The following is a 17335-nucleotide window of genomic DNA, read 5'->3' as shown; positions in this document are numbered from 1 at the left end:
CCATAATGTATTTTGGAATAGAACTCTAGTTTAGTAAGGAAAGAATTAATTTTGCTTGGAACTTACCAGTCTTCTAAACTTGATGACCATAGTAAAGGGTTATCATAGTATTATCATAGTGTGTTATCATAGTATTAATAACTTGTAATATTTTTACTTACAGTTCTTTTCATGAAATGGATCTGAAATAATAATTTGAGTGGTTATAAGCTGGGATTTTATCTGTTGTGTTTGAAGATAAAAGGGCAAATTCTCTCTGGTATCTGACAAGTAGGGCTGAGTGGTTACATCATAGAATTGTAGAACTGTTCAGGTTGGAAAAGACCTTAAAGATCATTGAGTCCAACCACAACCTAAACATACTACCCTAACTCTAACAACCCTCTGCTAAATCATGTCCCTGAGCATCATGTCCAAATGTTTTTTAAACACACTCAGGTGTGCTGACTCTACAACCACCCTGGAGAGCCTATTCCAGTGCTTCACAACCCTTCCTGTAAAGTTTTTCCTGATATCCAACCTAAACCTCCCCTAGTGCAACTTGAGGCCATTTCCCGTCATCCTGTCACCAGTCACAAGTGAACACATGAATACAACTTTTCATTTTAAGTCAACAAGTAGTACATGTTATTAAATGTTTTAAAGAAAAAGAAATATAAACATTTTCGATAGCATTTAACCACTTCAGCTGCTTTACTCCATCCACCTCCAATCCTATTATATAGATATGCTTACAATTTCCAATTAAGTCAAAATACATTATTGCTCAGCATTGCTCATTATGATGAAATATTTAATATTAAGAATTTTTCCTTATTAAAATAACTGCAACATTTCTGAATATCTTTGTAATTTGTACAATCTCTCTGTGGTCACAAGAAAAACTGTGTTCCTCATACTCTTATAGTATCAGCATTCGAGGGGTTTTCTGAAGTATACAAATACAATGAACACACTGCTAGATTTGCTAAAAAGCTGATACTCTAGGCCTCTGACTCCTTACTGTAAGACACTTGTCTTTCCAGAGTAACAAGTGTGAATTTGTAAATACAACTACATGAAAGGGCACAGCATGAAATATTGCTCCCTATAGTTGACAGAAAAATGAACTTTATGATGCATGTATTTATTTATCCATATTAAGTATGGGAAAATATATTAATTTCAATGAGACGTGCTATAAAGTATGTTGTTTATGATTTTGTCGTGTTCACTAGGACATAATACAAGCACTCAAATATCATATTGTGTTTCAACATATCAGCATCAGAATAAATTGCTATTGCTCAGTGGCAAAGTGCAGCTGGGGCCACCATGTCAAAGTAGACTGCAATGCAATCTAGAAATAAAATAAGAAAAAAAAAAAAAAAAGAAAAAAAGAAAAAGAAAAAAAAAAGGGGGTTAAAACTTTGATATGAAAGAATCAAGAAGAGGCTGTAAACAAGAAAAATACGCTTTATTCAAAGAACCAGAGCTGGTTTTCAGCCAATTTTGAGAAACAGATTCACAAATCTGGAGCTCTGGTACCATTTCCCAGTACCAGTCAGGAGTCAGACAGCCCAGTTTGGATTAGGTCCACAGTGCCAGTCACTGCAGATATTCTGAGGTAAGCTTGCCATTAAAAACTGGCAACTGCAAGCAGACAAAATGAATAAGTAATTGAAAGAGGAGGAACCCAATACAGGGCACTGTATGACATGATACCTTAGAGTTGGGCATATTCTGATTGGCCTTATGAATTTGACAACACCATTTTCACTCTTAACATCTCAGTTTCCTCATCTGCATAATAAATAGAAAAAACATTGCTGCATTTTGAAAAAGATTTGAGATAATCAGATGAAAACAGCAACATGAAAATGAATATTTAATTTAATACCTCAAGAAGTAGAACAATGATTCACTGCAGTCACAAAGCTAGCATGACTTCTATTGAGATGGCACGAATCTCACTTGTTTGCAGAAACATTCCAGCTTTTTTTTTTCCAGTTTCAATATCGAGACAACTATCCCTGGAATACTGAAGAATGGAAGCAGCTGAGGTAAAAATAGGGAAGCTGGACCATTATTATTTCAAAATAATTATATCCGTGACAGCAATACATTAGGAAAATAAATGATGCTTCAGTCTATTTGAATGGTATTTAAGTATCTTTTGTTTCTCTAATTAAATAAAAATTGAGGTTCATTTACTTCACGTTTTCCCCTTGAGTAAAGATGTCATTGTTATCGATGTATTTTTATCTCCAGATCCTGTAAGAATAATTTACCTGTGTAATTACAGAATGGTAAATCCCTTCTAGATGCATACATACTCGACTTGGTTTTATATTTGTCATTATTTTTTCAACATCACTTGAAGAATAAAGGAACAGTAGGCATCTGGCCAAATGATACGCAACAGTACAGTAGGATTTTGAGAAAATTAAAGAAAGATTAACACATATTCTGACCTGAGGCTTTTCTAATCCATGACTCAGACTCTGTTTCTTGGTATAAGAATAATCAAAGTGAATAACTTGGAAAATAATCTCTTAATCTCCAGCTATTATTTTGAAACAAAGGTTTTATCTTCAAGATTTACTGAAATATCCCTGAAGAATTGGCCAGATTTATTGTTTCCAATAATAGACTGAATACAGCATGATGTTGACTCTAATTTCTGCTCAGGTGAAGGTGAGAATGGTGAAAAAAATCAAGTAGATATGAGAGCTCTGCACTTATTCTTGAAAGGCTCCTTTTCTTATCAAACTATGTGCACACTTCCAAAGCAGAGTGTCTATTTCTTCAAGAAAAAGAGCTATTTTAAACTCACGTGTCAATAAATATCAGACTTAATAGTGAGTCTGTTTACGGCAGCACATTCAAAAACCGAAACCTAATTCAAATGGTTTGTATATAGTTGAAGTTGTTGCACATAGATCTTCTCTAAACATAAACATACACTTTTTCTCTTTAAAGTGTGATTATGCGCTAGCCAGTCCAAATATGTGTGGATAATACAATGTTTCTTGGTAAGTGAAAGCTAAATCTCTAGAAACAGAGTTAGGCAAAGCAAAAGGTGCAGGAATAAATGTTTCTGGGTATCCAAGACATGGTTAACATAACTAAATGTCACTGTAAAAATCATTGGTGTTCTCAGTGATCACAGCAAGTCTGGTTACAAATAAAAACCAACCTAAGTGTCAACCTGATACAGTTGTTTTGCATTCTGAATACATCTGAGAACACTCCTACCTTTTTGTCATTAAAACTTAGCTTCTACATCAGTTTCCAACTGAAAAGTGGCAGTTTTTGATCAGCTTACCTTTAGAAATATACTGAGAAAAACAAATAGATTTCAAAATCATAGGCGTTTCCTCAAGCCACTTCTATTTTCCACATAAGTCTCTGCTGTCACCTTGTGGTCAGATAATCTCATTACACCAGAATAGATCTCAGATTTGTATTGCATCCTTACCAAAACTGTTCTGGAATCTTACAGTAAGAATCCAAATGGACAGTTTCAAGTCCAGAGAAGTATTTATAGTAGTAACTTGAGGTACGCTTTTATGTCTGAGTGATGGTAGACATGTTTAGGTTAGAAAATTCTTTGCAGATAATTGTTTCTGTCTCACACTCACTGTCAGTTCATGCTAAAGATTGCTCAAAGGGGTTTTTCTATCCACTGAAAAACAGATGCCAATGCTTGGCAAAACACATGGTTTATGAGTGTTTCTATTCCCACCATCATTCTAGAAGCAGCAGAAACACTGGTGAGAATTTTCATTTTTCAATGAGCAAGAAAATTTGACTTCATCAATCACTTGACATGCAGCTGTTCAGAAAAGCTCTTCTGCTGATGACAGGATTTCTTGCTGCACCCACCTCTAACAAATATATATGTTACAAAAACGAGTGTCATGTTTATTTCTTACCTATTAAATAGTCAAATTTCACAAATTTTTATTCTCTTTGATATGGTGATCTATCTTTCCAGGAAGGCTTACTGGCCTAACAGACCTAAATGCCACTCATATTTGTTAAGGTAATTTTCAAAGGCAAAGAAAGAAAAACACAAGCTTGAGTGACATTTTATCTTAAGTTTTATTAGATAGAAAAGATCCACTTGCTCAACGATGTTTAAAAACCGCAAAGAACTTTTTTCTTCCTCTAGTAACACATCTTAATAACAGACTGTAAAAAGAATTAGAAGGAAAGCTGCCATTATACAATAATTCAGAGCTAAGTCCCACATCTGAAATGGAGCGTAGTTGCATGACTCAGTACAGGCCAGAGACAATGTGACAAGAGGATGTCCTGGCAGAAATGACATTGGTAAACACCAAGACAAACATGTGTAAGAACTGAGGTAATGCCTTCAACTTCTTGCTGTGATGTTCTAGGAAAAGCATAGTGTCATGGTTTCACAATTTTGTAATTTTGCTATCAGTATTCCACATCATAACATCATGTGAAGTATGGATAATTTTACCGAATGTGCAGCTCACAGAAGAAGACTACATATCCCAGAGAAAATCACGATCAGGGATAAGTCACGGGACAAGGACACTATATAATCTCACTTCGGGGCTGGACTCCCTCTCTTGAATCCTGCCAGCCAGGGAGGGAGTGTGTGGGAGCATTCCAGCCGTTTTGCCTAGAGTTACAGTAGGCCTCTCGGTTTCAGGACTCACTCTCTCTCTCCTATTTTACTTGATTCGTTAGCCTTAATTTCAATTATATTGTGTTATATTGTGTTATCCTGTATTTCGATATAGTATTTAGTAAATAAGTGTGCCTCCTTAGATCATTGGCACTGTATATCTTTTCCTTTTCCCTTTTTCCCTTTCCTTTTGGGCCAGCGGCCCTGCGGGCCGGCTGTCCCCTTGTCATGGGCACAGGTAGATTTTCAGCTAACCCATGTCATATAGTCAACAGGGCAAATAAGTGATTATTTACTTCAGCACAGGTGAGGCTGCATTTAGGAAAAGTCCTGGGCTGAGATCTGCAGAACAGAAATGAGTACAATTAAGGAACAGTGTCATATTTAGAGTGCTGAAGGAGGGTAACTGAAAATGGAGTCATCTCGCTCTTCTTAGAACAACATAGTGAAAGAGAGAGACAACTGAAACTGTTTGCATTATGGAAAGTTCTGACAGGATTTAAGGAAAAAATTCTCCTGATGGTGGTTCAGGCTCAGCATGGGAAAAGCTTCCTGGAGTTTCTAGCCTGAAGAACCCAGGTTCCTGGAGATGTTCAGAATTCACTTGAAGAACCTGATGAGGAGGCATTTCAAGAGGAAAACCCCAGAGCAGACACTGCCAGAGCGTCTCTTCCAGACAAAATACTAAATTCTGACAGGATGAAATTCTTTTTTTCTTGAAGCTACTGTCAAAAACAGGTGGTTTGTGTTTGGTTTTGCTTTTTGTATTTGTGTTTTTTATTCCCCGGTTAACAAAACAAACAAACAAAAACCCAAGGAATTTTAAATGCTGGTTTCTGGATGAACCAGTATTTAAAAAATGAGATACACAGTTTGCAAACTGGGAAGAGGGCCTCAGAAAAGCCGCCTGTGGTGACATCAGTCAGTTGGTGCCTTTTGTATCTGGTAAAGTATCAAACCAAATGCTCAAGATATGCCCTTTAGTTTTAAATAAATAGTTGACAGGAGATCAAGGGTGTCTTTTATTTATTTTGGGTGTAGTGATTTCTTTGGAAAGGTGATTTTCTTTAGCTAGTTCCTGCATGTGCAGGGAAGAGGCAAAACACTCTCAGCATTTGCATTTGAATTTTCAAAAGAGGAATTAGTATCAGCTCATGACCCACTACATGTACTCTCATTCTTAGATACATTTGATTGCACTACTGGCCAATTATCAGATTCCGATGACTCAAGCAATGAGATTCTGTCATTTCCCTTGGAAGCATGGACCAGAATAAAGACTTCTTGTTGATTCATAATTGTTCATTTTTCATGTTTGAATCTCTGAAAACAGTTTCTTCTTACGTGTTTTTGCTACTGGTCTCTACATGACTTGTAGGCTGTCAGAATCCTGTAGAGTAATGGTTTCTAAAACCATCAACATGAACAAAGATCATTTGAAGGATGAAAGGTCTAAAATAAGTATGTTTGTGGAAGAAAATAAAGAACAAAAACAAACAAACAAAAAAACCACTAGGAAAAAATAAAAAGAAGTGGGTCTGTATTTGGCTGTTCAATAAATGAATTTTTCTTTGTATTGCATTGCATTCCAGGTAGAATATCATTCACTATTCAGAGAGAGTTCTAAATGGGGTATTTTGACTAGGGGATATGCAGAGAACATAAAGAGAGCCCTGTAAGGGCTCTATACAGAAACTTTGAAGTACTTTGATATTTCTTTCTGTGGAATATTATACCACAAAGCATTGCCCTCTTTACTGGGTTTATGTAGCAAGGTTTTTGTAGCAAGCAGACTGCAGGGATGGCCTCTGTGAGCACAACCTACTAGTTGCCCCACATCTGGTCAGAGCTGGCTCCAGAGCAGATCCACCACTGTCCAGAACTGAGTCAATGAACATCACTGATTGTGCCTCTAAGAGAGCAGATTTAAGAGGCTAAAAGATGCTGTGCAGAAGCAGATATAAAAGGAGTGAGAAAACATGAGAGAAACAGCCCTGCAGTCACCAAAGTCAGTGCAGAAGGAGAGAAGGAGGTGCTCCAGGTGTGAAGCAGAATCTCCCTGCAGCCTGAGGAGAAGTCCTTGGTGGAACAAGCTGTACCCCTGCAGCCCATGGGCACCAAGCAGAGTAGAACTCTGCATGCAGACCATGGAGGAACCGCCAGTGCAGCAGTTGATGTGGTCTGAAGGAGGCTGAAGCCCACCGAAAGCCCCTGAAGTGGCAGGCCCCAGGTCAGAGCTGTGGCCTATGGGAAGGAGCCTGCAGCAGAGCAGGAAGTCTGCAAGCACTTTGCTCATGGGGGAATCTGTTCTGGAGCAGTTTTTGAATTGCAGCCCCTGGGAAGAGCCCAAGTGGGACCAGCTAGTAAAGATGGCATCCTGTGGAAGAGACCCCACACTGCAGTTGAAGAGGACCAGGTGGTGACAGTTGTGGCAGAGACAAAGCATCATGGGCTGACTGCAAGCCTCATTATCCACTTGGAGGTAAGAGGTAGATGGGGGAATAATAGAATCATGAGGTTGGAAAGGACCTATAAGATCATCCAGTCCAACTATCCTCCATTACCATAGCTACAGCAAACCTCTAAACCAAATCTCATAGCTCCTCATCCAAATGCCTCATGAACACTTCCAGGGATGGCGACTCCACCACCTTCTCCAGGCAGCCATTCCAGTGCCTGACCACTCTCTGAGAGAAAAAGTTCCTTCTTATGTCCGGTCTAAAACTCTTCTGGTACAACTTGTGGCCATTTGCTCAGGTCCTGTTTGTTGCCTGGGAGAAGAGGCCAAGCCCCTCCTCATCACAACCTCCCGTCAGGAAGTTGTAGAGTGCAATGAGGTCTCCCCTGAGCCTCCTCCAGGCTAAACAATCCCAGCTCCCTCAGCTGCTCCCCTCCCCATAAGACTTGTGCTCCAGACCCCTCACCAGTTCTGTTGCCCTTCTCTGGACACATGGAGCATGGGTAATCGAAGGTGTTTTACGTTTGCTTTTACTTCTCACCACTCTAGTTTGTTGTTAATTGACAATAAATAAAATTATTCTTTTCCCAAGCTGAGTCATTTTTGCCTATGATAATTTACAAGCAACCTCCTTGTCCTTTTCTCTGCCCTCCAGCGGTGTAGTTGTATATGCTACATCTGTTTTGTTGAGGAGTGAGAGTGACAGAACAGCTGTGTGGTGCTTGGCTACCTACTGCGTTTAAACAACAGAGATAACATAAGGTTGTAAACCTCTGCTATTCTGCTACCTTCTGGATCCTGTTGACTCAGGTTTGAAAGTGAAGCATATACTTCAAATGTCACCTGTGAGCAGCCTTTTTAGTCATGTTAATCTATATAATTGTATGATGATTAAGACTTCAGCATTTTCTCCCTTTTCTCACACCTGAGAGAAACAGCTTTCTTCTACAAAGTTAAGATGTGAATTACATAGAAAGTAACATTTGGAAAGTGATGGCAGTTCCATCACTTTATTTTCTTCTGTGTAAAAACAGAGGGGCTGAGCTTCAAAGATGTCTCTTCAGGCTCCTAGATTTTTCTTTCAGTTCTCTTTCATGCCTGACCACTTGCATTAGACACTGCCATGTAGGAGCATAATCACTTACCTTACAATGGTGAAACCTACAACCTGACTGGAGCAACAGAGCAAGGACAGAATGAAAAATTTCTAGTTTAACCAACTCCTAATGATCCATTCTGGAACATACCTCAACTGTGGAACATTTCCTTTTCAACTCAGGTGTATTTTGGCTAGGGTATTTTTTTCTTTGGCTGAGATGAATTGGTAGAAGCAACCATGGGACGTACTGCTGTGAAACTTATCTTTATACATACGAAAGTGTGGTCAGAATTGACATTTTACTGATTCTTCACCACCTCTTAATAACCTGAGTATTCTAAGCTAAAACACTTATTTTGCCCCCCACTTGTTATAGTGCTCATAGTTCTCCGGGTTCCAATTACACAGCAGCCTTTTGAAGAATAACTGATAAATCTGAAGCAGGAAAGAAAAATCCAGGAACAATGAAGGGAATATGTGAAGTTCCTGCATGAATCGCATACATTGCCTGATTGGAAATGCTGAGCCTGGTAGCATAACATGTGAAGGTCACGTTATGGTTTTGTAATTTTGTTATCAGTATTTTGGTATTCCGTATCATAACATCATGTAAAGCATGGGTAATTAAAGAGTTAATACTCCAGTTCTGTGGTCTGACAACTCTCTGGATACCTGGCTCTCAGAAGAGAACTACATATCCCAAGGGAACCTCATGGTCAGAGAGGAAGGTACATCACAGGAGGAAGTCATGGGATCTTGCTTGCTTTCTCTCCCACTGGCTGGCAAAGTGTGGGGGTGTGCTTCCAAGCTGTGTGCCTTCATTCAAGTAGGCCTTTTGGTTTCAGAAACTCTCTCTTATTTTATTTAGTTATTAACCTCAATTTCAATTTGATTGTATTATATTGTGTTATATTGTATTCTGATATCATAGTTAGTAAAGCAAGTTTTTCTCCTTAGATCATTGCCGCTGTTCTTTTTTTTCAAGCCCAGCTCCCATCTCCCTACCCTTCCCCTTATTTCACTTTTCATTTTTGTGACTGGATGGGAGGAGGGAGCACAGGACTACTGCCCCCATCACAGGCATAAATTGATTTAAATAACTGTGGCATGTAATTTGACACATAGTATGAGTTCTAATCAAGCACGATAAATGTGCAATTGTCATGGAATCTTAACTTACAGCCTGAGTCAGTTATATAACTGAAACAAGTTAATGAGAAGTACTGAGAATGAATGCTGCTCATTTTGAATGATAACTCATTTCACAGCTATGGTTTTTCCTTTTTGGTCAAAATAAAGTCTGCATGTGCGGGAAACTAAGACAGATCTTCTCAAAGGAGAATATCCAGACTGTCTTCTACAAAGCCTCTGTCAACATATGAATTAGATTAGAGTCTGTTTTGAAAAAGTGCAGTTACAACTGCACAGTTATACAGTCAATAGGTAAAGAGAAGTTATGCGGAAGATTTTTATAAAAGATTATCATGATACAAAGATAATCAATGATAAATGGGAAATGCTCACCAATGTTGAAGGTCCACTGTAAACTCCACCACAGAGGGGCAATCTCCAGAGAAAGAGCTCCTGCCTTAGTGGTGGTCAGCCCTTAAATGGGATCTGGGAGATGTGGAGCCAAGCTCCAACCCTTACGGTAGCACAGCTGAATTACCTTCACCTGTGCTCCTGCAGCTGACTCATTGCTTGCCTCAGGTGGTTAATCAGAGGTTCAGGCTGTGATCAGCAGTTTCCCTTACAGAGAATTACAAGAAAATCTAAAATTAGAAATTTAACCTCCTTATGTCCATGTGTATTCATGGTTGATGCCTTTGGAAAACTCAAAATCCCATTTCTCCAAGCATCTGTCTGAATTTTCCACTAATAAAATATTTCTGGCTATGTTGTGAATGTTTAATTGTCAAATTGCTTCTGGCACCTTTGATGTGGTGCAGCAGGTACCAAAGAGACACAGTTTTCACATTACTGAAATGAAAAAAAAAAAATTAAAAAAAAATCAGTCTGGTAAAAGCAATAGTGGAAAGGAAAATAGGGAGTTGAAAAGAAACATCAGCAGGACAGATGGAAAAGAATCCAAATCCAGAACAATAATTCTTCATCTTTACATTTTATCACCTACTTTCATAGTTCTTCTCTCTGTAAATTTATGTTTTTCCACTAAGATGCTACTGGCTGAATTGTCATTTGATAAAACCTGGAATACTGCAGTAAATATCATTAGCTGATTAGCTAGACCATTATTTTTAGTAATTGTGCATCAGCTATCAATGAGTGAAAGCAAAATACTTATGCCCAGGAATAAATTTACTACTACTTCTTTATACTGACCCTCAAGTTATAAGAGATATGTGCAGGTGTGTTTTATATCTGTACGCCTCTAGATAGGAACGGAGGCCCAATGTTGAGTGGACTATCTTCTGGTTCTGGAAAAATATACAGTCAGTGATAGTTCTGATGAATACAGGTGTGGAAACATCAGTTATCTACAGTGATCCAAATAAATTTAATGGAACTAGGGTGATGATTGATGGGTTTGGGGGATAGACCATCTGCATAACCCTAATATTGTTGAAGCTGGGGGCTGGGCCATTGCATCCATTGCCTCAGTACCAAAATATATACTAGGCATAGACACATTATGGGATCTGACTCTCTGGATGACTGTGGGAGAGTTCAGACTAAGAGAGAGATGTATTAGTATTTGAGTGATTCAAGTAATATTAAGAGGCCATGTAAAATATGAACCTGTTCACCTACCAGAGCAGTGCTGGATTACAAATACAAAACAGATTCACAGGGGGGCAAGGTGAGATCCTCAGGAATGGTGCAGGAACTTGAAATAGCAGGAATCATATGACTTGCACATAGCCCTTATAATTCCCACATATGGCCAGTATGAAGGCCAGGTAGCATATGGAGAATCCCAGTGGACTACAGTGAATTATATAAACTCATGCCAACAGTTCATGTGTGTATGGGAAATTAGTAATCACAACCTGAACCTCTGATTAACCAGCTGAGGTGAGTGCCGGGTCAGCTGTGGGAGCACAGGTGAGAGTAATTTAGCTGTGCTCCCAGAAGGGGTGGAGCTTGTCTCCACCTCCTCTAGACCTCATTTAAGGGCTGACTACCACTAAGGCAGCATCTCTTGGAGATTGTTCTTTGGTGGAGATTGTCTCATTGTTTCCTAGCAGACCAAAGGCTTCCATAAAGGTAAGTTTTTCCTATAAGTAACCTTTTGGAAATTTACTACCATCTTTTTATTATTGTCACAGTACAATGTGGTTGTAACCAACATTGTTTTCTTGATGAACACTTTGAGTAGGGATGGTGCTTGATGAGTAGGGCTTAATGGTGCTTAGACCTGATTTGTGCATAGACAGTGGACCTATTCCTCTTTGTACCTCCAGAATATCTGTACCTACTTCTGTTAAGTCTCACTGAATTCACAGGATCACCAGGAGGAGTAATCTGACATTAAGATGCTCAAGTGTCACTGTGTGATTAGCATGACACCCAGTGATGCACTTTGATCTAGATGGGACCAACTGAATACAAGCTGAACCTTCACTGGTCCAAACAACCATGTGTCTCCACAAGAAACACTGAGTACTGGCCTACAGAGGAATAAGGACTTCAACTAGAAACGAATCTGCAATCACCCCGTATCTTGTCAATCTACATTGTGACAGGTAATTGTGCAGGCATTGAGGTGTATCAGTCCACCATAATGGAAAAGAGCTTAACTTTAACCTACCCAGTTATTGGTTCATGCTGTGAAGGGGTGGAGTGCAGTGGAAATTCAAGCCATGTCCTGAAACTGATTGAGCACTTGGTGGAAAGGCAGGGCCATCCCAGTGGAGCTAAGATGTATGCAGTGCACCCAAGTGACCAGAAGGGTTGAGTCAGGATCCATCACTTCCCAGACCTTGTTTAAAGGTTGTCAGTGTAGGTTACAGTATCTCATCTAGAGATCTCTGCCTACTTAGGGACTGTATGGGCGTTCTTGAAGAAGCAAGTTCTTTCTCCTTTTTCAGTACCTACTGCAATTACATCCAAGCAGACCATCCCTCACCTTAGTTGAAGTCCTTGCTGCTCTGCCTTCTTTTAACAGGCATATACTTCCTTTTCTTTCCTGATAATATTAAAATCAACTCCTACTGGATCTAGCATCATAGGTCTTTCTATCCTATTGAGCATTCAGTATTTGCCTCTAAAACTGCTTCAGGGTCGTAGCTTAACCACAGTCTGAGGAAGCATGGAAGTTTCAAAAGCCAGGTCACTGGGCTCTCCATGTGTTTGCATTGTAATATCTTTTCACAGAGCTACACATTCTTCAGACAAAATCTGCTAGCGACTGTGAACTAGTCTTATTCTTGATTATATCACTCTAAATACATTAACATTTCAGTGAAGTAAAGGCATTTGAAGTGAACTATTATTATCTGGACAATACCATGTTTGTGAATAGAGACAGTATGAGGCTGATGCAATCCTACTCACATCCCATAGTGGGATGTACAACCTGCACTACTTCTTTGTGCTGGATGAGCTTCTCTCACTCACATGAATGTGAAGTAGGTACATCAACTCAAGTTCTATTTTGCTCTCTCAACTGTGATCATATGTAGCAAATAAGTAAAAGTAAACAGAAGATGAGTAAATCCATTCCTCCTCTTTTTAATCTTTCTGGTGCTCCCAAGTAATTTATAAGACTATGTTGGTTGTTTTTTTTTGTTTGTTTGTTTTTTATGCTTCATTTCATGCTCCTATTATTTGAATTGTCCTTTATCTCCAGTTCATAAGACCAAAGGACTGCTTCTACTCCTGCACCAAAATGAAAGGCAATGTATATACCCTGCTATTAGAATCACTGAGATTTCAGGAGCACATCTGAAATGCTTGTATATAAATTCAATATGACTAACAAACTGGCCTTAGTAATTTAATCTCCCTCTATGATAAGGTCACCTGCTTAGTGGGTGAAGAGAAGGCAGTGAATGTAATCTTTCTGGGTTTTAGTAAGGCCTTTGATACCATTCCTAATAGCATCCTTTTGGACAAATTCTCCAGCACTGAGCTGAACAGATTCATGTTATGCTGGGTGATAAACTGTATGAATGGCAGAGATCAAAGGGTTGTATTTGGTTATGACTATAATAAATGACAGGCTATTTTTAAGTAGTAATATCCAGATGCACTAACAGATTTTAACATCTAAATGCTCTGGCCTGACATCCACAGTTGCCCCACTGGACTTAAAAGAGGGAGCAGTTTAAGACTTTATTTTCTGAGTGTAGATCCCAGTTTGCTGCTGCACTTACCTATCAGATCACACATGTGACTCAGTGTTTATATCTGCTCTGAACTAACAGATGATTTCTCACTGTAACTAAGAAATCAAAACTGTTAACAGCTGTGTAAAAATTTGATTAAAAAACACAACATAAAAGAGCAGTCATGAACGTACATTTGTGAGGTGGTATTGTCTACCTTTTATAAGGATATTCAATTTTCAGGTAAAGAAGAGGGGAAAAAAATGTATCTTCATAAATCCTTAAATTTAATATACAAAATGCATCAATTCATTAATGAAAAGATCGAAGATTTTGTAAGTCTCTGCCCTTGTTTCATAAAATAGGAGCTACAGGGTCAGCCCTCCCTGTGTTTTAGAAGGGCTTACAAGTTTGGAATAACTAGAAGACTGATTCTTCTGACAAGGGGGTCCTGAGCAAGCATAAAGAGCTGTGTCTAATGAAAATGTGGCAGATGCTACTGCATTTTATTTCAGATTGTTCTTTCATGATTTGTGATTTGTATAGCAAAACTGATAAAACGTTCACATGTGAGCTGTAGATGATTATCTATTATTTTGTGGAAGAGACTGGCAATGCTGATTGAAGATTGATTAATGTTGTAAAATACTAATACGAAGACTCATTCCTGAAAAGCTTTCATCTAAGGTTAGTGCTTGACAGCTTGGAAAAAATGTGCATATTCTTTCTACATAGAACAAACTTCCTAAAACACATAGAACTGAGAACAATCTGTGTGTTCTACTGGTCAATGATCTCCATTGCAAAAGGCTTACTGTGGTCTGTGGTTTGATCAGCAGCAAACAGTCAGGGTGGAAGCCCGATTTTTCTGTCTTTGTACAGTAGTAATTAGATTAATGGTGTCTGGTTTTGATATTCACTTAAAAACAATGGCCAAAAATGCAATGAAGCAATGAACCATAAAAGCAGTATGAAGACAACATGAGAGGTGTGACAGGAGATATTTAAATATCTAAATTTTTTAGAATATATGGACATGAAATGGGACCTAACTATGGTGGGAAACCTAGAAGTATAATGTTACAAGTAGCTCTTTATTCTCATTTGGTACAGCGAAAAGAGTATGAGGCAAACTGCATTAAAAGACTGTGTAGCCTTAGGGGAAATTAGTTTAGATATTTGGTAGATTCATTGTTCCTGAATTAATCAAAATTAGATTTCTTTCTAGCTAATATCCTTCAGTCAAGTATAAATTAAACTCAACAGTGAGTAGAAGGCTGAAAGGTAATGCACTGAGGAGTAAAGGTAATCAGACTAGATGAATGGTGTTCCCTCTTCTGCCCTAATTTCCATGATAAGATGCTCTTGGTTCTTTGTGAAAAATTTAGTCTTTTTACTAGTGCTTTGCCTAAGCTGTAGATATGTGGAGTACGGTCCAAATGCAGCCTGGTGAACAAAGGGAGAGGTCATGCAAGATCAAAAATGAGACAGAGTGTAGATCCAGTAGCTGTCTTTTAGTTGATAACAAGAACTGCCCCTAGCCATGCAGGTAGGATAAGATGCCATAGTTACATCTCTGTCACTCTCCTTGCCTAACACTGTGTGGTCTAGTACATGTGCCAAGGGCCCAAGCTATGACCAGAAGTTCTCAGGGAAAAGAAAAAGTACTGCCTTTGGCAAAAGCACAGAGACCATAAAACTGTGTGATAACTAACATATAGATATTCCCCCACATTTCTGAGGTCTGAGAACAAGGTCTTATGGAATGAATGGAAGTTTATCTGCTTTTTTCATACCTCTGTCTATATCTTAACCTGTGTACTTTGTAACAGTTTGCCCCTTGCTTATCATGGCAAACTATATGTAAAAGGGGTATAAAGTCAGGACGTCAGAGGACAGTTTTCAGAGCTTCACTCAGCCTGCCTGAGATCCCTCCAGGGGGGTCCCCTCATTTAAAGGACCCAAATTCAGGATGTAAATTCAGAAGAGTACAACTGGAATTTGATTCAACTGTGGAAAAATTCCAGTACTGATAGTAAGAGATAATCTACATTCTTCTCAATTTTCTTCAGAGAGGCAATATAAATTCACTTCCAGTGCAACAGGAATGTGGAGAACAGCAGACACCACAATGGTGCAAGACATGGAGTGAAGCCTGGGCAGGTACTTAACCTAGTGACACCATGCAGAAAGCCATAATGCTGTGGAAAGTTGGCCAGAGAACAGCTGCTGTTCAGGGATTTTGGGGGCACTGGTCAGTGCAGAAAAGACCTTGCATTGCTGGTGAAATCTTATATTTACTGTTGAGTGTTGGTTGGCAAGTAATTGCATTGTGGCACCCGTGAATTCTACTTTATTTCAAATTCTCTCCCTCATCCCATATAGGGGGGTAGGTTAGAGAGTGAGCAAACAGCTGTGTGGTGTTTAACTGCCTGACAGGTTGAACTACAGTAAGCAAGTAAATCATTATCTTTTGTACGTGAAAACAACTTTATCGTAGACTTGATATGCAATACTAAACGTACTATTGCCTGCACTCCCATCAAGCAGCTAAATTCATTGCAGATCCCCATAAAGGCTATTAAACCTCATTTTCATAATAAGACAAGGCTCCTATTTTTCCTACTGCAGAGAATTAATCCTACATGTTTTTTCAGCACTTACAATTTCCATCAGGCTAAAAAGAGACTAGAAGTTCAACTAGATCACTGACTTCTCCAATAACCTTGGCCATTAAAAGGAACCACTATGTATTAAAAAACAAAACAAACAAACAAAAAAAACAACAAAAAAACTTAGCCTGTTGTTTTTCCAAATGACCTGCAAACCCATTAAAACATACTCATATATGAATACATGCAAATGTGTTTGTGTCCTCTGTAGAAGGTACTAGAGACCATAGACTCCCTCAGCATTTTCTGCTTAGTATCCTTTTTGAAGAGGGCAGCACTTGCTCAGTCTCACACACTGTGGGTGTACTGGTAGTCAGCATACACAAAACTTTGGATTTGTGAGTATTTCAAGATCCTAGAAACTCTTTAAAAAGCAAGAGTCTAACTTTTTACAGGTGGACCAATCCTATTTTGGTTTATTTAAAAAAAAATAAAATATTTGTGTTCTCTTTGTACTGTTATGAATGTTTTGTTCCTGTTCCTTTGGCTTGTTTTGGGATTTATTTTTCTATTTATTGAAAAAAAAATGTACTTCTGTTCTTGCTCTTCCAGCTGGAAATGTTAGCATATATTGCTCTTATGCTGTAATAATCTGAACTGTATTGGCTATTAGAGTGCAACTCCTCTGGTGCATCTCCTGTTGTTATTATGGGACTCATAACTAAAAAGTAATTTCTGTCTTTCAATTGCTGGGGGAAGCTCTTAAAACTATACAGGAATTAGTACTGCTGAAGTTGTGCTTTTCTAACCCTGACAGCTGGAAAAATATAGTGACTTAATGCCTATTTCATGGTGAACCAAATCATCAACAGATCTGAAAAGGTAGGGTGATTCAGTCTCTAGACACAACTTTTCTTTTTATGCAATGTCTTGATTGTAGTCTTGCTTAATAAGGCTATTTCCATTTCCCTTCTTATGTCTTAAAGAGGTAAACAAGTGTATAGGCTGAATTTTACCTTCAAGCTGAGCTTCCTGTTTTCATGCTTCTGCATAGGGGCAGACACTGGGATGAAGTCCTAAGTTTTAAGCTCTCCCCCTGCATAAAGACATCTTTTCTTATGCAAGTGCTAGCCTGTCTAAAGGGAGAGAGAATCTGATGCCTCTGGTCATTCTCATGCACTACTGACCAGGCAGTATGGTTAATTATGGGAAAACAGTAATACTTATTTT

At 38.6% G+C, this 17335-nt stretch overlaps 1 protein-coding gene across 1 annotated transcript in view; it reads right to left on the bottom strand.

The window, feature by feature from the left end:
- Positions 1-17335, bottom strand: part of LOC140247952 (uncharacterized) — a 132796-nt gene that overhangs the window by 69464 nt on the left and 45997 nt on the right. The gene's annotated exons all lie outside the window — the stretch shown is intronic.

The sequence above is a fragment of the Excalfactoria chinensis genome, chromosome 1 (genome assembly GCF_039878825.1).
Source record: "Excalfactoria chinensis isolate bCotChi1 chromosome 1, bCotChi1.hap2, whole genome shotgun sequence".
NCBI lineage: Eukaryota > Metazoa > Chordata > Aves > Galliformes > Phasianidae > Excalfactoria > Excalfactoria chinensis.
Note: the sequence above shows the minus strand (reverse complement) of the source record. Positions and strands in the feature narration are given on the sequence as shown.